The sequence below is a fragment of the Pteropus alecto genome, unplaced genomic scaffold, assembly GCF_000325575.1.
Source record: "Pteropus alecto unplaced genomic scaffold, ASM32557v1 scaffold213, whole genome shotgun sequence".
NCBI classification, from domain to species: Eukaryota; Metazoa; Chordata; class Mammalia; order Chiroptera; family Pteropodidae; genus Pteropus; species Pteropus alecto.
Window position 1 is genome coordinate 405674 of NW_006434829.1, and position 22258 is coordinate 427931.

Genomic DNA, 22258 nt, shown 5'->3' on the forward strand with positions numbered 1-22258 from the left:
TCTGCGCCTCGCTGCGGCCTCCTACCAGAAGAATCTTTAAATGAGAGCACGTGAGCAGAAAAGTGGGGGCCTGTCCAGCCAAACCAGACACATGGTGGGGGAGCATTCTCACTCCTACTCTCAAACTGGGGGCGCTAGTGGGATTGAAAGAAGGGGCTTCAACATCCACAGTCCTGATGGGGGGACCGTGCATGGGGCATCCTCATCCCCACTCCTGATACTAGAGTGGTGGGGGGGGCAAGTTCTTACTTGGCAAGTTCTCCCAGACCCTAGAAGTCTTGCCCACCTGTGTATGAGATGGGGGTGGTTGCCCACCCCCCAGAGGGGGCATTGAAGGCCCGGTGAGGGTTTCTAGGCCTCTCATTTCCCTGTACCTTGGTCCAGGGTCCAAGCGGTCTTGACCTGCCCGCCTGCCCCTCCCCCCCCAGGGGTTTCCCTGCAGGCTGGCCCCTGCCCCTCCCCCTCCGCAGCTCTGCATGCTCCTTGGTCCAGTTGGTCCAGGGTCAAGGCGGTCTTGACCTGCCCGCCTGCCCCTCCCCCCCCGGGGGTTTCCCTGCAGGCTGGCCCCTGCCCCTCCCCCTCCGCAGCTTGCATGCTCCTTGGTCCCAGCTTAGGCAAAAGACCGGCCTCAGGGTTCAGTCTGTGGTGATGAGTCCCACCGCAATACATCTTCCTCTCCTCTCCGGGGTCAGCTTCCCCAAGTTTCTATGGCAAGGCCGCTCTCCGAGGCCCCTCGAGGGCCCCTCAGATGAAAGGGAGAGGCCCAGGCTGCCCGGTTTGTACAGAGACAGCAGTTCTGGCTGCAGGCTGCTCCCCACCCAGAGCCCCCGGAGACTGGGGCCGCTGGAGAGCTGAAAGCTAGATGTGAAGGTGAACTTGCTTTCATCAACAGGAGACTGCTCGAGGTCCAGAGCGTGAGTGGGTGGGGAGGGGCCATCTCTCTCCCCGAGACCTGAGCTCATTAATTCATTCAATTCATGTTTTTGAGCACCCCGTCTTGGCTCTGGGTGTTGCAGTGACCGGTGACACAGACAGCCCTATTAGGAGTGGGAGAGAGCGTGAACCCAGAGCCAGGTAACACAATGTCGAATGGTAACGCAAAGAAAGCTGAGTACGGGGTGTTGTAGAGTGGGCATTGGGTGGCCCCAGAAGGCCTTCGAGGAGTGACGATTTGAGCTGAGACCTAAGAGATGAGAGAGAGACCAGGCAAAGGAGAGGGAACTGTTTCCGGCAGAGAACACAGCCGTGCAAAGGCACCGAGGCGCGGAAAGACTTGCTGGGCCCCGTGGACGCTGGCGGAGCCTGCAGAGGAGTTCCGGGAGGTGCCTCCTGGCTCGAAGGCAACGCTAAGTGGGGTCGGGAGGTTTCTGCCCCCGCTCGCCGTATCTGGCCTGGGGCTTTCCACTGGCATCACTGAGCCGCTTGGAGGGCCCAGGGCCCCGGTGTGTGGTCTGGGTGTCCCAGGCTGTTGGCAGGGCTGTCCTTGGGCACAGTTGGGAAGGCGGCTTTACAAACTTCCGGACTGGGGGGTGGAGCACTCAGGCCCCCCAAGCCGCCTGCCCCCTCCGGTCAGGCTCTCTGCTCTGGCTCTTCCCCCACCCTCCCCAGGCCTCCTCAGGGCAGGGGCAGAGTCCCCGTCCCCCTCTTCCCCTTCTGGGGTCCTGTTGCGAAAACCTTTTGACTCCCCCGTCATCGTCCTTTTTGATTTTTAAGATCCTTGTTAGGAAGACAGAGTGGAACCCAAACAGTTCGTCTGCGTTCCTGCTACCCTAATCCTCCTCTGAGGACGGAAGGCCAGAAAATGTGGGTGCGGGGGGCCCCAGGGACGATATCGCAGCATCTCATTTGGATACAGGCCTTGGTGCGGGCTCCGCATTGCTCCAGCTGCCGGCCTTGGGGCGCCCTCTGGGCCCCTTCCTGCAGCCCCTTCCCCACCCTCCGGGAACGAGGGGAACCTCCCACTCTGGTCTCAGAGACACTTGGGCGAAGGACAGGGTGTCTGCCGACTCACTGTGGGGCCCTTTTGGGGCTCCTTTTTAGCGCTTGCGGTGGCCGTTTTTTCTCTCCTTTGATTCATTTCCAGGTGATCTAGCCAGTGCCTTGGGGACCAGCCGGCATCTCCTCCAGATTCTGGGCACTGGGTGGTCTGAGGCAAAAGCCTGCTTGCCTGCCCCAGGCGAGCTCGCGACCTGACTATGCCCCTGTAGAGGAAGCCCTGGATGCCTCCAGGGCTCTGAGCTTACCACCCCCCTCCCCAACCAGCCGACTGAGCCCCACAGCTCTGGGCTCTCTGCTGACCTCTGGTGCAGTGGGGGGCAGCCGCCGAACTACTGGCTTTGACTGGTTTACTCACACACACCTGTGCCCTTTTCTTCCTGGAGGAGACTGGGGGGCTTTGGGGTGTGGCTGCCAACAGCAGTTAAGGGACAGCTTTGAGACCAGTGCTGCTGATGGGAACGGCTTAGACCCATGCTGTCCGGTCCGGTGGCTGCCAGCCACATACGGCCCTTGAGCCCTTGAAATGTGGCTCACATAACCACAGAATGGAATTGTCCATTTTATTTATTAACTTTAAAATGAAATAGCCCCATGTGGCTGGTGGCTGCCATGTTGGGCAGGGCAGTTCCGGAACCAGGCAGTCTGGACCCCACCCTCACTCCTCTCATGAGGCCGGCCAAATCACCTAACTTCCCTGTAAGTGGCAGGGTGCCCCCATGGTGGGCGGTCCAGCAGGTGGCCTGGTCCCCCGCTCTCCAGCCCTGTAGCGTCCGAGCCAGGGTGGGCTGGCCGGACACCTCACACACATCACCAGCCACCCAGCGTTTCTGATTCCTCCAGCCCTGCGTGGGCTCAAGAATTCGTGTTTCAAACAGGCTGAGGCTGCAGGTCTGGGACCACACTTCGGGAAACACGGGATTCCGTGTCCAGCAGCGCCCGGCACAGTGGCTTTGGAGATGAACGCCAGCTCTTGTTCACCGGCAACCACCAGCGTCCCTGAGACCACCCTCAGAGCCTCGCTCCTGATGACATCTCTCCGCCCTCAGTCCCGGGCTCCCCACCTGCTTCCCAGGCCCCTGCCGCCAGCCCAGTTGTCTCCTGCTGCCTTGCTCCATCCTGCCCAATCCCCGGTCTGGAGAAGGGGATCCTGCCCACAGGGACACTGCCAGAGGGAAGCCTCTCCCCGCCCCAGCCTGTGGAGGTGCTGGCCCTTCCCCGTTGGTTTGAAGCCCAGCCCTCACATGGTCCCGCCCCCAGAGCTGGGCCCTCACCTGGTCACCACCTGCAGCCCAGGCCCTCACCTGGTCACCGCACACAGCAGAGGCATTGCTGTTAACTAGTTGCTTGTAGGATGGCCCGTCAGCCCTGTCCATCTCTCCCGCTTGGCTCTGCGTCAGAGTCCCTGGCCCTCTGTAAGGCTCTGAGCAAAGTTAATTGACACGAAACTAGTCGAAACTCAATTTGCTCTCACAGATCTGATTCCACTCTATAAATCATCCGAGCCAGCGGCTCCTTCGAGATTCAAACACATACCTTCTGCTTGTAATCTAGCCCACAGGCCAGCCCCTGGTGCTGCATCTGTGAACCAGCTGTTTGCTCCAGCCGGCAAGAGGCATTTGTTGGTTTCCACCTTCCAAGTGTCCAGGTAATAGCACCTCGATGTAGTTCAGATCCTTGGCCTACTTCCGCGAATGCGGTCTGGGCCGGGGGGCAGCTTGCTGAGATGCCCCTCCCTCTCCTGGTGTGCTGGCTCTCCCTGCAATCATGCCGCCTAACAAGCAGCCCCCAGAAACCCTGTGACTTACAACACCAGGTAGGTTTTCCTTGCTCACAGGTTGACTGAGGGGCTCTGCCTCAGACTGTGGCTCAGGTCCAGGTCCGCTCTAGGGGTCTCTCTCTGGGACCCAGGCTGCAAGAGATGAGCTACCTGGGAGATTCTCTTTGCGAGACTCAGGGCTAAGTCAAAGCCCCAGACACGCGGAGCACCTCTGCCTTAAGCCTTGCTCACATCCTGCCCAAAGCACGTCAGGTGGTCAACACCACCATCCCTGGGATGGGAAGTTGGTGCCTCCCACTCCAGTGGAGGGTGACACTGCAGAGTCACAAGGCAGGGGGTAGGTGGTCCTATGACAAAGAGGAAGTAAGGATTTGGAGACAGTATCCCCCTTTGTCACAGCAGGCGGCCCCAGCCGCACCAGTGCCATGGCCTGTTCCCGGAACCAGAGTCTGTGTTGAACGATGTGTCCAGGAGACCGAAACGTGGGTGCCCTCACCCACAGCGCGCCCCGACTCCCGCTCCCCTGCATCTGCTCGGGCTTGGGCTCCAAGTTCGCTCCTGACCGGGGCCACCCGGCCGTCCTGGCCCTCCACGGGCCCCCTCCGTCCACACCCTCTCTTCCTCAGTCCCAACTCGGCTGCCACTTCTCCCCAGAGGCGAGCTGATGGCTCTGGGTAGGGCCGACTCGGCTGAGCGCTGTGCCTCTCAGAATTCCCCTCGCCACGTGGCTGGTTGGCCTTGACCCCGTGAGAACTCCGTGTGCACCCCACAGGCAGAAGTGAAAGCCGGAGCACTCGGTTTAGACTCCAGGGGTGTCCGGCTTCGCCCCTGTCGCGCACGACGTCTGGATCCATCGCCCCCATTTCCAAGCCGGCATGGCGGCTCTGGGCCACGGCCCCAGGGCCCCGGCCCTCTGCTGCCTCCTGTGGAGTCCTGGCGAAGGGCTGTGCCTTGCGGGTGGAGAGGCGTCACCGCTGTCCATTTCCACAGCGGCCGCCCACCTGCCTGGTGGCCCCAGAGACACAGACAACACCTGGCGGGGCCATCCCCTCCCCTCGCCTGTCTGACGTGCACCGTGCAAGGCCCGGCTGGGGTGCCCCGTCCCTCAGACTGTGCACCTTGCTGGGTCCACGGCTTGTGCAGGCTCGGGCACCTGCTGTCATGTTGGTGCCCTTGAGTCCAGTTGGTGCTGGGTCCCCTTCCCGAGGGGGGACACATTGGGACTGTGGTGAGTGTGTGTGGGGGGAGCCCACGGCATCTCAGCTTCCTGGCTCTCCGTGGAGGGCGCCTTCCCACGGGGCTAGCTGTGGGGGAGGAGTGGGAGGCTCTTGCAGGAAGGGGTTGGCAGGGTGCCTGGCCCTGGGTGGTGCCACAGCTGGGCGCTCAGGCCTGGTCAGGACAGCTGAGTTCTGCTGTGACAGTGGCTCTGAAGGTGCAGCCGCATCCTGCAGTAATGTTTTATTTCTTGCCCACGCCGCTTGGTGGGGCTCTGATCCATGTGGTCATTTAGGGGTCCAAGCCAGTGGGAGGTCCACCATGTGCAACGTGAACTTCCCGGCAGTGTCAGAGAGGACTGGGAGGGGACGCCCGGCGTGTCATGCTTTGTCTTTGAAGTGACATGTGGCAGAGCAGTCATACGGCTCCCAGAAACACAAGAGGGGGCTGGGAAGTGAGGGGGTGCCCAGTATTTGCAAGCAAGTAGATGCCTCTCCCAGAACATGTGACAGGATGGACGAGACGGCCAGCATGCCCCAGCTGTTACGTTTCCAGCTCTGGACTTGCACACGGAAGCCCTGTTTTTCCTGGCCCCTCAGATGTCACTTGAAGTCTCGGGTCTCGAGTCTCAGGCTCATCCCAGCCGGCATCATTACTGAGCACCCGCTCAGCGCCAGGCACTCTGTGGGAGACGCAGGACGCCGCCCCTGCGTAGGGCACAGTCTCCATTTTAAAGGTTCTGAATTCTTCCGTGGACTCGCTTATTTGTCAGGCAGACGGTCCCCATCGAAGGCGTTTGAATGGCTTCGGGTAGGGCACGCGAGGGCGCCCGCCCCTGCCACGGTCCCCACCACTCTGCTCCTGTGCAGCCTTCTGCTTCGCTTACCTGTCACCTGCCTGTCTCCCCAGGTATTGTGGCCCCTGGATTTCCTTATCTGCCTGTCGCGGTTACTCTTTAGTCCTAGTTTCAAGTTATTCCAGAAAACTCCGCAAACGGTGGCTTAGCTGGACCTGAACTGAACTTTGTCCATTCAGGCTGAAAATTGTCGTTCCAGATACAGGCTGGAGAGCCCCAGCGCCCCAGGTCAGTACCTCCTGGAGCTGCGTGGGGACCGTGGCAGCCGTGGTCTGTGGCGAGGAGAGGCGGGACCCCGGGCCCCACCGCCACGCCGTGAGGGAGCTCAGCCGCCCGGCCTCATGAGCTCGGTCAGGGCCCTCCCTGCCGCGAAAGCACCAGGCCCAGCTCGACTGGCTCAGGTAGAAGGAGAGGACTTTCTTGCAGACACATTGGCGTGGGCGGCAGGCTCACCCCGCGGCGTCACTTCCAGAGGCGACGTGATGGGTGACACGAGGGTCTGTCTCACACGAGGAAGTCGGACGAGTTTCCTCCGAGAAGGCAGAGTTGGATGTGGGGTGACCCGTCCCCAGTCCCTCTTTGGATGCCCACACCAGGACCTTGTAGGAAGCGCTGAGGGGCGGGACAGCTCCTATGCAGGATGACGACACACACGGTCTCCTGCCAGAGTTTCCCACTGGCTGTGCCCAGGCAGAGGCCAGCCTGGGAAGCTGTGCCAGCTTGGTCAGGACCGGGCAAGGACTGAGTCCCAGGACAAAGCGCTGGACACAAGAGAGCTGGCCGGCTGTGCACCTGGACAAGGCCCTCCTGCCCCAGTGAGGAAGCCGGAGGCTCAGACCCAGGAGAGACCAGCGCTGGGCCTTCCTGGTGTCCTATGTTCCCGACATTTTTTTGTTTGTTTGTTTTTGAAGATGGGGTCCTGATGTCACAGAAGCGGAGGCAGCTCATGGCGAGGGTCATCGCTGGGCATCTGTCCCCATGACAGAAAGAGACCATGGCCCCTGGGGATGATTCGTTCAGAGTTACACAGGGTGGATGGGTGGAGCCAGGACACAGCCCGCCTGCCAGGAATTTTTCAGGAGCCAAAGGGCGTTTGTGACGAAGGCCAGCCCGATCAGGCACGATGGAACTCTTAGCTCGGTGATCAGAGATGCTGGGGGCTGACTTAGGTGCGGCTCCATCCAGAGGTCACGCCAGGCTGACAGGCGTGGGTGTCCCCACTCTGCTCTCAGCCGTCCGCCCTTCCTGAGCATGAGTGCGGCCTGGGAGCGGGTCCGCTGGGACTCAGGTTACCGGCCGAACCTGCACCTACTTCTGTTCTTGGGTGGGGGAGGGGCGCGCGGACCGGCCAGACCTGAGTCACGGGCTCGGCCAGGTTTGGCCAAGGCGAGGGCGGGGCCCCCAAGACTGTACTCCTGGGGGTGGGCGCCCCTCAAGCAGGCTGGGGCACCTTTAGCACGAGGGAGAGGGAGAGAGGCAGGCAGGCAGGAAGAGCCTGGACCCCCACAGGGACTGCGGGGGCCTACAGGTGCCGGGTGGGGCCCCTTGCGACCTGCCCCTGTCAGGGGAGGCTCCTGGCTCTTCGACTGAGGCTGCCGAGAGCAGGTCCCTTGTCGCGTGCGACCTCTGGGCGCTGGGCCAGCAGCCTGGCGGGGGGGATCCCTGGGGAGCTGGTGGTCAGGCTGCCAGGCCGCCCACACGCTCCAGCTTTTCCATGGCAACGGCTGGGGCAGCTCGGCTCAGCAGGCACTTCAGAGCATCTGGGGGGACATGAGGCCGCGCCCTGCATCCTGATGAGGAAGGGAGCCTGGCTTGGGGCCCATTGCGGCGTAGTCACAGCGCTGCTACCAGGAGGCAATGGGAGCCCCCCAGTCCCGGCGGCCCTCCTGGCGTGCAGTTTTGTGGGTGAATTACCTCAAACGCCGCGCATGCAGAGGCCTGGGCTCAGCTGCCCCATCTGCGGAACGGGAGTAATCGTGCCCTTGCCCTTGAAGAGTTTCAGTGAGCTGGGGTCAGGCGGGCCGTCTGACAGGGGGCACTTTCAGGAAGGAATAATAGAGAGACACGGGCACCAGGACACCTGCCTCACAAGAAGTGGTCGGAGGTGCTCAGAGCGTGACTTAGGTCAGGCTCAGGTCTAAGGAAAGGAGAGGTCAGAGGAGGGATGCGCGAGGCCGAACGAAATCTCTCTCTCTGTCTTTCTGTCTCTGTCTCTGCGGGTCGATCTAACAGGTAACAGTTTCCTGGAAATGACACTGGCAACAATGTTTCAGGTGCTTGTCGCGAGTGGATGGGGGGCCGCGGTGTAACCGGGCAGAGGGCGGCTTCCATTAGCCGTCAACACATCCTGCAAACTCCAAGATGAGAAAGGACGCAGGTATGTTGGGGGCCTGGGGACACCACAAGTTGGTGCAGCGCCCAGAGCTGGCACAGGAAGCCTAGGCAGCGGCCAATACCATCATTCATTCCCTCGCTCATTCATTCATCCATCCAGCAAGTGTTGGCTCAGGCCTGCTGTGTGTCAGGCCCTGCTCCCACAGAGCTTCTAGGTTTGGGGACTTCCGTGGGGGCAGCCGCTGGGGGAGAAGGAAGTGGCCCTGCCACCTGTCCCTAGAAACATCCAGCTGGACGTGTCGGAGGAGAATAAGGGTCCTTCTGCTAAGGCCCCGCAAGGCCGGGTGCTGCGATGGAGATTGTATAGGGCTGGGGTGCAGGCCCCGGGAGCTCGCAGACCTCAGCGTCCTGGGGCCTGGGGGCAGAAGATCGGGGTGGGGAGTGTTGGGGCTCCTGGCTCCCTCTTGGGGAAGAGGGAGGAGCCCTCTGCCCAGACAGCAGGGACCCCCTGGTAGCCTAGGTTCTGCCGGCCAGCGTGCCCTCAACAGGCTAAGCATGTAGCTGCCCCTCAAACTGTATTCTTTCCTCATTCATTCAGATTTCATTGGTTGGGGGTGAGGAGACAGATTTTAATTTTTCTAACATTTCCTTTTTTTGCCTATTATAAACAGGTTCCTGATGGACACACTTTGAGGGGCACACCATCCAGCACACTTAGCATTTCCTAATGAATTTACTCCTGGGCCTAGGGATTGCTCCCCGAGCCCAGATCTCACTGTTTGGTGGCCGCCCCAAAGATGCGTCCATCAGGGGTGAGGGGTGGGGCCCCACAGAGACAGGTGTTGATTTAAGGAATAAGTGGATGAGATGAATCTGGTCAGGGTTTGTAGTAACTCGTGGGATTGTGGATATTTGAAAATATATATGCAGATTATGTTGGTGGGCGCAAGGAAACACGTTTGGCCAATAAGATCCACGAAACCAGGGCCTTAGAGGCTGGAGAGGGGGGCTCTGCCTGCGGTCACATCTCTGCCCCAGAAGCCCGGGCCCCCGGGGCGCATGCGGGGGGCGCCCACGCGTTGCCGTGAGGGCCACAGGATGGGTCCACTCTACTTTCCTGAGCGCCCTGCCTGACGTGACGTCACGTCCCCCTGCCCGACTCCTCATGGTCCCCCACCCTCCAGGGCCCTCAGACGGGGGCGGCGGGGCCCCCTCCAGCCCAGATGCAGGGGTGTGTGGGGACAGCGGGGGACCCACCGACACGCACACTAGGGCAGGGGTTCACAGGGGCGATTTTGCCTCCCAGGGGTCCTGCCGCAATGGCTGGAGACACTTTTGTTTTCACACTGGGCAGAGGTGACATCTTTCTGAGGCTCTATCTCCCCGACCTCCTGCCTCCCTCTCCCATTTAAGGGCCCTTGTGAGGGCACCAGGCCCACCCGGATAATCCAGGATCATCTTATTTGAGGTCCGCTGATTAGTGGCCCTAATCCCCCAGGGGAGCTAACAGCTCGCAGGGTCTGGGGATTAGTGTGGCGGTGAGCCTGCCATTTGGCTTGATTGCATCAGGAAAGACTTTTTTCCAAATACGGAGCTGGGGTTAGGGCTGGGGCACATGGCGTTGAGGGCACTATCTACCAGGAACAGCCCTCGGGTGAGGGGCTGAGCGGCTGACAGCCCGTCAGCGCCTTGCTGCTCAGTAGTATGAGCGCAGCCCCCTCACCCCCTGCTGGGAGCTGGCCCCAGCTCTTCGGCTGTGCCAGAAGGAGCCCCCCACGCGGTGGCCGTAACCCCTCGAGGTCTGTGGTCCGGGCTTCTGTCCGAGGGCCTTCTTCTCGTTGCTTCTTGCCCTCCAGCTGGCAGCCTCCCCAGGGGGTCCCCAAGGGCGAGAGGGGACACCGAGTCCCCTGAGGTCGGCCCGGAACTCACATGATGTTCCCTCCCCCATCTCACGGTCGAGGCAGACACAGGCTGGCCCTGATTTTGGGGGGCTGGGGAGTAGGCCTCCTCTTGTCAGGAAGGCGACAGTCACCTCGCGAGGTGTGTGTGCAGAGCAGGGAGGGGGTCCTGGCCGTCTCAGCGACAGTCGCCGGTCGCCGGCACACGGGAGTGCTCTCCCCACAGCTGGCGGCACTTCGCTGGTCCTTCACCCCGGACTTCTGCAAGCCCGCATCTCAGCCCGCGCCAGCCCGGACACACACCTCACGCCCCATGTTCACACAAACGTGCACACGCAGGCCCAGAATTTTCTTTGTGAAGCCATAACCCATAAAGTCCCAAACACCCATGTTTATTCCAAGTAGATGGCTTACTCCCGCCTGCCTGCTGTCAGCTATGCAGTGCCCGGGGCAGCTGGCCGCTCAGGCCCCCCCTGCTGCCCCCTCCACGTCTGGTGCCAACCCCCGGGACACCCCTGCCTTCTGCCTCGGGCATTTGAGCAGAGAAAGGCAGGCACCCCGTATAGGTCAGCACCCCTCCCCCTTCTCTGAGCAGTTCTGGACTCCTTGGAAGCTAGGGGGGCTCCTAGATCTGCAGCCCCCCACTTTCTGCACCGCCTGCTTCCCCAGGTGGTCTTGCCCAGACCCTCACCTCCCATCAGCAGCCTCTGCTCTCACGAGAAGCACCAACGCCTGGTTTATCCAGGACTTGCCAGGACGCTGGTCACCCTGGCTCCTGCCCTTGTCCGCAGCCATCTCTCTCTGGCTGTTCAGACTTCTGGATTTGGGGAGGGGGGCTCTGGGTGGCCTCGGCTCTCCCCCCACCACCCCTGCAGAACTGGACTGTATAGACATGCCTCTGCTTCAGGCCCTTAATCACCCAGCACACTGTCTCCCAGAACAAAAGCCCCGTCCTTAGAAATGGCCTCAAAGCCCTGCCCCTCAGGCCCCCACCCCGCAGCTCAGGCCAGGCAGCCTCCTCAGGCCTTTGTGCGGGCCCCCTCAGCCCGCACACTCCTCCCTGGCTGGCTGGGGACCAAGCACCTGGCCCACCCACCCAGGAGCCTGGAGAGCCTTCCCCTGGGGGAGCCGGCCTCGGCTGTCTTGTACCCCGACCTGGGGCTCTGACATGGCCACCTGGCGGTCTGGGTCACTCTGCTGACTGAGCCCAGGTCCAGCGCTGCCTGCCGACTTGGCAGACATGGACCCCAGACGAACCTGGAACATTGAATATTGGGTCAGATGTGACCCCTTCCGACACAGGCTGAGGCAGGGCAGGGCAGGGCTGAGGGGCGCCCCATGCCCACAGCCCAGCTGCCCAGGGCCGGGCAGGGAGCTGGAGCCGAGCCGGCTCACATTCTCCGGCTCCGGTAGCCCCTCGCGCTTGCTGCGCGCCCGGGCCCAGACGCCTGTGTGCACAGCCCCCGGAGGCACAGGCACAGCTTCCTCAGCTCATCCGGACCCTGGAATTCAAGTAGCGGAGCCGTCCTCCCGCTGCCAGGCACGAGGAGACATCCCTGCGAACCAGGAGCCGGGCCGTGGGGCCTGCCCTCCCCTGAGCCCCCGCACCTGCCCCCAGGGCCCCCGAGCCTCTGCTCCAAGGACATGGGCCTGCCCTGCTGGTGGCCAGGAGCCACTCCAGGCTGTGCGATGAGGGTTCCCATCTTGTCAGAGGTCCAATCGGGGGACTCCTACCATGGCAGCCAGCACCTGAGGGGCGCCAGGGGTGTGGTGTTCAGGGTGGCCCAGGAGGGTCCCCTGGGAGGGTGATGTTAGAGTTAGGAGGTGGCCACGGGGACATCACGGGGTTGATGGCAATAGAGTGAGGGGGAGGGGCGTGGGTGTGACATGTGGCTGGCCAGCGGGCCGTGGCAGCACCGCGCTGTGGGCAGTGTTGATAACGGTGTGTGCTGCTGGCAGTGAGCGCGGTGAGCGTGGTGAGGGGACAGTGGCGTCTGCTCGGTGTTTAGGGACAGGGTCCTCCTGAGGACCTCTCATTTCTGGCTCTTGTGTGTCCAGGGCCATCTGTAGAGGTGGGGTGGGGTGGGGCCCCCTGGGCCTCTGCCTGTGTCATTCAGGCGGCCAGCAGGAAACAGAATTCAAATAAGAAACCTTATAAATAGACAGACAAACGTGCGTCAGGCTCGAGGGTGTTCAGATACCCACAGACCAGCAAGAACGGGAGCTGGGGACCCGAGCAGGGGTGCCCATCACGGTGAGCAGCCCAGGGCAGGAGCTGGGCGACTCCCGGGCATCCTGGGAGATGCTCTGCCCGCAAGGCAGCAGGGCAGCAGAGCAGGCCCCCTGTTGAGCCCCGAGGAGCCAGTGCAGCCCACGGCTTTGTGGGGAGGACCCAGGACACATTTGGGGACAGTGGCCTTAGAAAGAGACCTTGACCCCAACCACACGGTGGGTCCCATCCCCCTTTTGGGGAACTGGGGTCATTACTTAGAAAGAGGACAAACCAGAGCATCCCCAAGACCCAAAGCCAGCTTCTGAAAGTCCCCTGTCATGCCCCACCTCAGACCTCAGGGCAGAAAGGTTAATCACAGAGTAAACAGGAAGGAGCATGGAGATGCCAACGATTCATTGTTCTTATTGTTTTTCGACTGCCCCCCCCCATCAGCAGCTCTGACTTCGCCCTTCAGGCCTAACAGAGTGATGCTCCCGCCCCCAGCCCCTCCTCAAGCCTGATAAAGGGTGTCTCTGCAGTGACAGCATTAACATATCAAATTCCCTTACAGGGAGTTCATAATGGGGAGTGTTTAGCCATGACCAGGCTGCTGTCACCTCTGTCCCGGGGCTGGGGGAGGATGTGGGCCCTGAGCAGACAGCTGGGCTGCAGGGACGGGGCGAGGGGGTGCAGATGGGGTGAGGCCTCTCCCGCCACAGCCCCTTCTCTGCAGGGCCTTCCGTTCCCCCTGCCTTCCCTGCCCTTTGCTCCTGCTCCAGCCTCAGCTTTGGGGAGAGAGCCGTCCAGGGGGTCAGGGAGGCGGAGGGGCGGGAGTTCCCAGCAGACCCTATGGCCGCCTATGGTTGGGGTCACCTCCCCACCCCACCACCCCCATACCCCTTGGAGAAACACCTGCCTGCAGCTCCTGGGAACCAACAGGGGAGGGGAGGCCGGGTGCGACCTCAACCTTGACCTCGAAGGCTTGCACCAGGCAGGCCAGCCTCCTCCAGCTCCAGGTCCAACGGTGCTTTCTGTCCCTGCACACGCCGCGAGCACACGCGTGTGCCCGTGAAGCGAGAGACACGTGCACGTCAAACGTAGAAGCTCTGCCATGGTAGACACGGCATTCAGTACACGCACACGCGCACATGCTCACACGTGCACAAACACGCTCGCGCCTACGCAGGCACGGCTGCAGGCCCAGACTCGCGTAAACGCCCGGGCACCCAGATTCACATTTGGACTTGACTCCGGCTGCTGGTGCACAGATCGGAGGGGACGCGCTCGTGGGCCTATGCCCATGAGCAGCACGCACACGTGTGAATCCCCACACACACAGCACCTGCAGGCACGCACGCCTCTCCTTGCACATGTATTCACACGGGCCCACGTGTGCCCTCGGCATGCCCGCACCCTCAGGGACACCCCCGAGCCCGCGGACCTGCACACACGCGGCTGGGCCCTGGCTCTGGGGGCCTCTGTCTTGGCACAGACGGAAGGACTCCGCTCTGTTCTGGAGGTGGGGGTGGGGCTCCGCGGTAAATGCCCTTGGCACAACCCCGAGGGCAGAGGAAGTGAGGGCTCGGCGCCCACACTCTGGCGGGAAAGCCCTGAACAGCTGCAGCCCAGCCTGCTCTGCGTCCTGGGGCAGCGTCGCCGTGCGTGCGGCTGGGCTGGTGGCCTGAGCAGCTGCTTCTGGAAAGGCAGGTGGCAGCTGAAGGGCTGCACATGCGAGGCCCTCCCAGGAAGCAGGGGCCCAGGGGCCACTGGGATCTCTGGGGCAGCGCCCACTCGGTGCTGGGCGTGGGGGAAGCTGCAGCAGGGCGCGCCCACGGCCGGCCAGGGCTCGGCTTCCTCCCTCCCGTCCACCGTGCCCACAGTGTCCACGCTCTGTGCGAACTGCCACGAGGACAGTCCCATCTGTCATGGAGGAATGTGCTTTCTACAAGATCCCAGCGCAAGAGTCCCCTCAGGAGCCGGTGGGCCTGCAGGAAGTGGGGTTTTATGTTACTGTCACTTTAAAGGTGCCGACTTCCCCCCATCAGCAGTGGAGAATGGCAGAGCTGTTGTGGGCACGGGACGGTCGTCGGCAAACGCCTATCGCCCTTTACGCATGTGTGAACATCCCGGCTGCGTGACGAGTCACCTCGGGCCGGGTGAGTAGAAACGGAACACATTCTTCCAGCCTGGAGGCCAGAAGTCCACAGCCAAGGCTCCAGGGCAGGGCCCTTCCTGCCTCCCCAGCACCTGCTGGCTGCTGGCCGCCTCGTGCTCCCCGCTGTCCAGGCGCCCAGCCTCCGCCTCCACTTCCCACAGCCAGCCCTCAACTCCGTGCTTCTGTTGTGAGGACAACAGTCATTGGACTCAGGGCCCACCCTCATCTGAGATGACCTCATCTTTACTAATGGCATCCACAAAGACTCTATTTCCAACTAATGTCACATTCTGAGGTCCTGGGGCACATGCATGTTTAGGGAACACTATTCAACCCGGTGCAATGTACACATATTGTTTAATGCTCACAGACTCCTGTGAGATCGGCTCCTTGTTATCTCCAATTACAGGTGTGGACAACACGCACAGAGGGGCTGAGTGGCTCGTCCAAGGTCCCTTGCTGGGTAGGCACTTCAGTTACGTTAGATAGGATAAGGGTCTCGAGGTCTGGGCAGTTCTTACTAAATGTTGTTCTTGCTAAATATTAAAATGTAGCACAGCGATTTGCAGATGCAGCTGTAAACAGGATGAGCTTGACAGGAGCCCGCCCCACAAGTGTAGCCAACTACAAAGAAGCTGACATATAAGTGACCAACAAAAGGGGAATTAACATATAATTGGCCAAATAGCATACAGGCAATGGCTATGCCCCCTCTGGGGGGGCGGGTCAGAGCTTTGGATGTGAATCCCCTGCCGCCTTTACGTGCTGCAAGTAAATCAAACCAAACCAAACCACAACTATGTCTAGTTCCTGAATGGAACACCCCAAGCATGAACCCCTTTAGCTTGGTAACGGTTCCTCGTTGCTGCTTAACACAGCACCCCCACATTTAGTGGCATACAACCAGGTCAGCACTCACTGCTGTCAGCAATCTGCGATCTGGGCGGGGCTTGGAGGGGACAGCTGGTCTTGGCTCCCCTAGGAGAGAGCTGAAGCTGAGGTCCTCTCCCAGGTCTGGTGGGTCAGCCTGAGACCTCATGTGGACACTAGCCTGTCCTCGAGGCCAGTGCTTCCTCACAGCTGTTTCCAGGTGCACATGTTAGAGCACAGGGAGAAACCCACGTGGACACTGGCCACCTGATGACCGAGCCTCAGCAGGAGCGCGGCATCCCTGCTGGCCATCCTACCCAGCAAGACAGCCACTCATGGAGGAGGCTCATCTGGTCCCAAAGCGAGGGGACTGGGCCCTACCTCGTGGCGGCGGGGCTGTGGCAAGGTTCTGGAAGAGCAAGTGGGACCGGAAAATGTTGGGTTGGCCACTTTCGATACAATCTACTACTGTTGACCTAAAAGAGTAAAACCTCCAGGTATCTTACCAGCAAAGTGGGTTTATTCAGAAAGAGAAACTGCGATTCCTGACAATAAGCTATAGCAAAGCTCTAGGCAAATGGAGCACTTGAAAAGGAATGTTACTTTGCAGGAGGAAGTTGGGAGGAGCTGTTCTGAACTAAAGTCCTCTGTAGGAAGCAGAGTTCAGGGAGATGTTTCTTGGGAATAGTTGCTGGCAAGGAAGTAAACCTCCCTTGCTGGAGTAGTAACATTGTATCAGCTTGCAAGGTGCAGCCGTCCCCACCCGCCCCTAACTGAGGACTCTTCCCGTCCTGGTCTGTAACTGGCATCCAGCGGTCCTGCACCCTCGGGCTCCCCCTTGTGGCCTCCTGGCTCCATTTTAAATGAGGTTTCCGTGTATTAATTTCACACCGCCTCCAGTGCAGGAAGAGACGAGTTACAAATCTCAGACATGGATTGCTTTGGTGGGTACCTGCTGCGCCAGGCCCGTGGCAGGCGCAGGTGCTGTACCTGGACCACTGCCGGGAGCAGCCCTCACATCACCTGTATGTGCATCGTCCTGTGTCCCACACACGTGATGTCATTTCATCCTGGGGCAGCTCCAGGAGGGAGATGCTGTTATTACTCTATTTTATAGACGAGGAAACTGAGGCACCAAGAGGTTAGGTGATTTGTTCAAGGTCACACACATTAGTGGAGGCCACATCAGTGTGGAGGGTGAGGCTGCTCGTGGGCAGAGTGGCAGGCATGCTCAGGTGTGTGCAGGTGTGCCGGTGCCAGGCCTGGAAATGCAGGTGCTTCAGCATGTCTTACCCTAGACCCCTGCTGCCCAGGCCTCGTGCGGGAGGCCGGCCATCGCCTTCGCACCACCTGCCCCAGTCCTTGCCCCGCCCAGTCTGTTCTGGCCCATCTGGGCCGCTGCCGCCAGGCCCAGGCGGGATGTCCCCACACTGCCACCTGGTGGTCGCTGCCCCAGGACAGGGAAATTCCCGTACCTAGTCCCGGGCACCCAGGTGGTGTCTCCTGCACACCTGCCGATTCTGCAGGCTGAAGATTCAGACACGGGGTGGTCCCTGCCCAGCACCCATCACCCCCCCTTCCCCACCTCTGCCTCGTCCCATACTGGGATTGCCACCCCGGAGTTGTTGGGAAGAATTCGGGAAACTAGAACATGGGCTGGAAGCATCCAGACCCTCTGCCTGAACAAAGACGAGTCCCCCGGTGAGAGGCGGCCTCCTCATCAAGGCTGCCACAGCCCCGGGAGGCCTCCCTGCCGCCATCCAGGTGCAGGGGCACTGGCCAGCTTGCCTGCAGGACAGAGGGCAGGGCTGGGGCAGGGCATCCGCAGGCTGAGCTGAGGTGGGCAGCTGGGCTCGTGTCTGGACAGGTGTCCTAAGGCCCCTGCTCTGTTTGGCCAGATGCATTTTCTGCTCAGCCACTCCACTACTGTCCCCACAGCCTGACCCAGTGCTGGGGCCACATCCACTTCCCTGCCTCTCTCAAGCTGTCCTGACCCCACATGCTCTCTCACCCACCCATCCATTCCCTCCCTCCCCAGGGTACAGGGAAGACATGACATGCTAGGCCAGCAACCTTCTGTGACTTCCATTCTGGGGACAGACTTGGGCTCTGGGAGACTCGTTACAAGTCAGTTTCAGGATGCGAAAGTGAGGTGCAGGACAGTGACTGGGGTGCCACCATGGACGGGTCCAGGAAGGCCGCCGAGGAGGCGACAGAGCTGAGACCTGGTGTTGCGGACCCAGGCCTGTGAAGGGGGGAGGCAGGAAGGGGTTGGCAAGCGCGAAGGCCCTGAGGCAGAGGGCAGACGCTCGTGGTCAGGGGTCCGGAGGGAGCGGGGGACGGCCCGCAGAGAGGAGCTCTGTTGGAGGGCTCAGACTTCTTCTTAGGAGGACAGGCAGCGTCTTGGACCAGTTTCCCTGGGAATCTAATCTTCCCGGGCAGGTGCTGTGTGTCTCCCCACCCCGCCTGGGTCCTTGTCAGAGACCGTCAGCTGGGGGGATGTTGGAACAGAGGTGCAGGAGGGAGCAGGCTGGCAGACCCCCGCTGTCCTCATCTGCTTTTCCGCACGCAAGTCCTTCCTCACATCCGCACACTGACAACCCAGCCCCAGGCGGAGGGATGAACGTGAACGGGGAGTCACCCCCTCTCAGGCCTGGCTCGGCCTGCACCGTTGCCCAGGGCAACCGCTGGAGCCTGGATGTGGGCGGCAACCTTAAAAACTGACTCCGCCTGCTGCCTTGGCCTCAGAGCGGATTAAGTGGGAGCGCGAGCCTCCAAGGCGTCTGCAGCTCCTCTTCCACGCCGAGACTAACTCGTTTAGGAACGGGACGTGTGACCCTCGCGGTTGCGGGTGGGGCGGCTGGCGCTGCGGCGTGGGTGGGCGTCTGCTCTCGGGACTCTGGGTCCTGGGGTTTCCCGCCGGTTCTCCCCTCCCTGTCTGCTGGGAGGAGGGTCCCGGGGCGCGGGAGGCACCCCGTCCAGTGTGCGGCTGGCCGGTTCCGTCTTCAGGCTAAGAAACAAGACGCCTCTCAGCCTCGCAGCCCAGAGATCCTGTTCCCAGCAGCGTCTAAGGTCTCCATGTGCGGCCACCTCGCCGTCTTTCTCCTGCTCAGGCCCAGCAGGCTCTCTTCGCTCTGCTCCGCCCCTGCGCCGCTCCGCCCCTGCGCCAGCACCTCCAGATGCCACCTGCTGGAGGGCACGCGTCCATGGCCCCAGCCCTAGAGGGTGGGCGGAGCCTGTGGCCCATTTCCGATGAGTGGAAACGGCGGAAGTCGTGGTGTGTCCCTTCTCGGACTGTGGAAGGACCCTGGCTTCGCCCATTCACCCTGTCTCGTCCTGCTGCCCTGATGAAGCCAGCAGCTGCCACAGTGAGAGCTGTCCCGTAGGGAGGCCCATGTGACAAGTGACGGGGGTCTGACTCTCCGCTCCTAGGGCCCGGGAATGGGGCACAGGGCTGTTTCTCAGAAATGTTCAAATACCTTACTTCTAGATCCCTCAGGGATGATGATGACTCTGGCGGTGTTGGGTGGAAGCATGGCCCTGGCCTGGCATCGAGGGGCTCAAGAGCTGGATTATCCGATTCCCGGGGCTCCGTCTGAGGGACGGGCGGGTCTGAGTCCTCTTGAGGGTGTCCCACTCCCCAGTCCAAACTGGGAGAGGTGACCCCCCACAGCCCAAGCCCTGCGGGGACCACACGCTCAGTTCGCTTGCACTCTTGGATGCTCTCACCACACCGCATCGTGTCTGTGCTGTCCCTTACTGACGATGACAGTCTCCCTGGCATCTCCCGGGAAGAAGCTGCTCTTCATGTGGTTCCCACGCGTCTCTAAGGGGTCGCATCGTGACCGCGCTGGGTGTAGATACCCACGCAGTCGCAGTGAACGGACATCTGATTCCCTCCGCACTCGATTTTCTCAGGCTGCAGGATCAATTTGAGTCCATCAAGATCGTAATCCAAAGTCTATTACCACCCGCCTCCTTCCCTCCATGTCCACGGCTCTTTCAACTATCTCCCCTTTCCAGGAACTCAATCCTGCAGAAAAAGAAGCTGCGCAGATACGAAGTAATGACCTTTATCTCTTTACAAGGAAATCTAATTAGGCGTGAAGGAGACAATTAGGCCCGGGGCCTGGGATGTGCCTGCCTGAGGCCATTGTCACCCTCCAGGGTGGCCAGGACAAGGTACTTTGATCTCCCTAACAGCGTCCTCCTGGGGAGGTCCTCCTGCATCTTTTCTGGAGGGTCGGAGCATCTAGGCCGAGTCAGCCCACAGACTTCCAGGATGGATTTTCCGCTCTCCTAGTAGAAACCCAGAGTGCACAGCGGTGCTCGAGCATCGTGCACACATTAATCACTGAGTGGACACGCACCCCTGTGAGTAGGTACATTGTTAGCCCCATTTTACAGATGGCAAACGGGCACAGAGAGGGCGAGTAACTCTCAGGGTCACACGGCTAGCGAGTGGCTGAGCTAGGGAGTGTTCAGTGAGAAGCAATTCGGACTCTTTGTCAAAGCTTCCTCTCCCCTCCCCCCCACCGCCCCGTCCTGGGGATACCACGCTGTCCTGTCTGGTTCCAGGTGCAGTGGACGGCCATTGCACTTACCTGACCACGCCCCCCGTGTCTCCAGGTAGAACCACGTGTGCCTTCCGGGCTAGGTGTGCACAGGAGTGGACTAGCCCCCGGTCCAGCTTTGATTGGTTCCTGCTTCAGGACTGGCAGCAGCTCCGCACAGTGATTGGTGCAGGACGAGCCCATCATCCGGGCTGTACCAATCAAAGTCAGGCCTGAGACTGTAGGTGGGGCTGACGGGAGAGAGGCCCATTGGGAAGCGAGCGGGCGCAACGCGGGTTTGGGGGCCTGTCGGCTGTCACCTGGCTTGAGAATGGAACCAATCATGGGACACGCAGGGCTCACGGCGAAGAGAGCAGAGCCACGGGGACACCAGGCTCTTCAACGCCGGCTCGGGGATGGTACATATAGCACTCCTCACTGTCCATCAGCCAAAGCAAGCCCAGTGGCCCGGGCCCAGGGAGCCTGGGCACCTGCGGCAGTGTTAATGGCAGACGCGCACGCTGTGCTGAGCCTGTCACGTCGTCACCTCACTGAGCCAGGCAGCTGCCCTGACCGCCGGGGCCACAACTGGCCCGCTTCAGGTGAATGAGGTGGTTAGCAACCTCCTAACCGCCTGGCTCTGCTCCCGGGGTCGTCCTGCTTGTCTTCCTGAAGAAGGGCCCGGCTGGGACCCCCAAGCTAGAGCCACGCGCGACCCACGGGAGCTGAGCACGGCGAGCAGTCGCTTAGATCCACTTGCGCTCACGTGGCTGGGCTGCTTCGGTTTCTCCTTTGTGCCTGTTTAAAGGGCACGTGAGCCCTAAAGGCCCGTCCAGGTGGCCGTGAGCGTCTGGGTGTCCACCCCAGGGAGTCCAGCCCACGCGGTAACGCTGTTCCTGCCGCAGCCACGTCCTGGGCAAGTTCAGAAACCCTGGAGGTCTGGGGGAGGGGAAGTGGTGAGTGGCCAAGGTGGTCTGGACCCTGAGTCCTGGACGCCTCCGCGGCAGGAGGGACACTAGTCTGGCAGCTTTCTTACCCTGAATTGCCAGGTAAGAAATTCAGCTCCCCAGACCACGTGGGGGGACTACCGTGGAGGGACCACGTGCAGGGACCAGTCGGTCTTGCCACAAAGGACTCTAGCAATCCAATTAAAAAATTTGCCTCTTGGTAAGGAGAAAGGGAGGTTAGATACTCATCAATAGCCTGGGAACAAAGAGAAGGTAGCGACCAACTACTGATTTAAGGTCATTGGGCTCCACGGTGCCGGAGGCGTGGCCTGGGGGTTCCCAGATATCCAGGTACTCTGGTGCGACTGTCAGAAACCGCCTGAGCCAGGGACGCGTCCCCCACCCCCTACACACACACAGGGGTCGTGACAGCACCTGTCCCTGATGACTTGGGGACATCTCATAATGGCTCCGTCGGGGGGGGAGCGGGGAAGGAGACCGCTGGAGGAACGTGACCCGTCTCACTGGAGTCCTGCGTGCGTCCCCGCGGGGCAGGCCTCCAGGCCGGCCCGCCACCATAGGCGCCCAGGACAGGCCCTCTGCCCGACCCCGAGGCCCGTCCGCCCAGGTTTCTGCTTCACCCGCGACCTGGCTGACCCCAGCAGAAGGCGGGCAGCCTCCTGTCTTGGTCCATTTGGGGCCCTAACTCAATGTCCTGCAATGGAGAATGTCGCCAGCGGGTGAGAGCCAGCAGGACAGAGGAAGCGTTGCGAGAGCCGGGCGCGGGCACTCGGTTTGGGGCGGAGCTCACGGCTGAGTGTGCCGGCTTGACGTCCGCGGGCGTCTCAGACACCGGGGCGAAGCTGGAGGGAGCTGGGAGGTCCCACCGTGGGGGCTGCGGTGGACTCGCTCTGGAAACGGCCCGGGAAGGCCTCTCCTTCCCCCGTGGGAGACGCGAAGCTGGGGCAGCTGCCCCACGGGGGCTGGGAGCAGCGCTGGGGGGCCAGGCACGGTCCGTCGGTCAGAAACCCGGCTTCGCCGATCGGGTGTTCGCTCTGCCCCGGCTCACCGTGCCCGGCACGGCTCACTTAAGGAGGTGATTTAACCTTGCAGGGCCTCGGCTTCCTCATCTGTAACACGAGAGAACGATCGTTCACACCTGATACACTCTGCAGGAGGGAGGAGAAACCGCCCCAAAGTGATGCGGACACGGGCGGGGCGGCGGTCACGTGACCCAGAACTGGGACAGAGCAGCTTTCTCCTAACGAGTGGTCGCTGATTATTTTACCACATGTCCAGTTTCTATCCCCGATTTAACGTGGCCGTGAGCTCTTGGGAGTTGTGGGGTCTTCCTGAGGACAGCCCCGCTGGAGGCCAGACAGGGGCCCTGCCTGGTGCGGGGACGCTGCCCTCTGCCTGGGAGGGGCCCAGGGCAGGCGGGGG

General features: G+C 61.4%; 1 long non-coding RNA gene across 1 annotated transcript in view; it reads right to left on the reverse strand.

The window, feature by feature from the left end:
* Nucleotides 1–15799: 15799 nt before the first annotated feature.
* Nucleotides 15800–22258, reverse strand: part of LOC107195532 — a 7041-nt gene continuing 582 nt past the window's right edge. Inside the window, exons 2-3 of the long non-coding RNA XR_001516715.2 lie at nucleotides 19920–21945; nucleotides 15800–19234 (exon numbers count right to left, since the gene is read on the reverse strand). This is a non-coding gene — a long non-coding RNA (uncharacterized LOC107195532). The remainder of the gene's footprint in view (nucleotides 19235–19919; nucleotides 21946–22258) is intronic.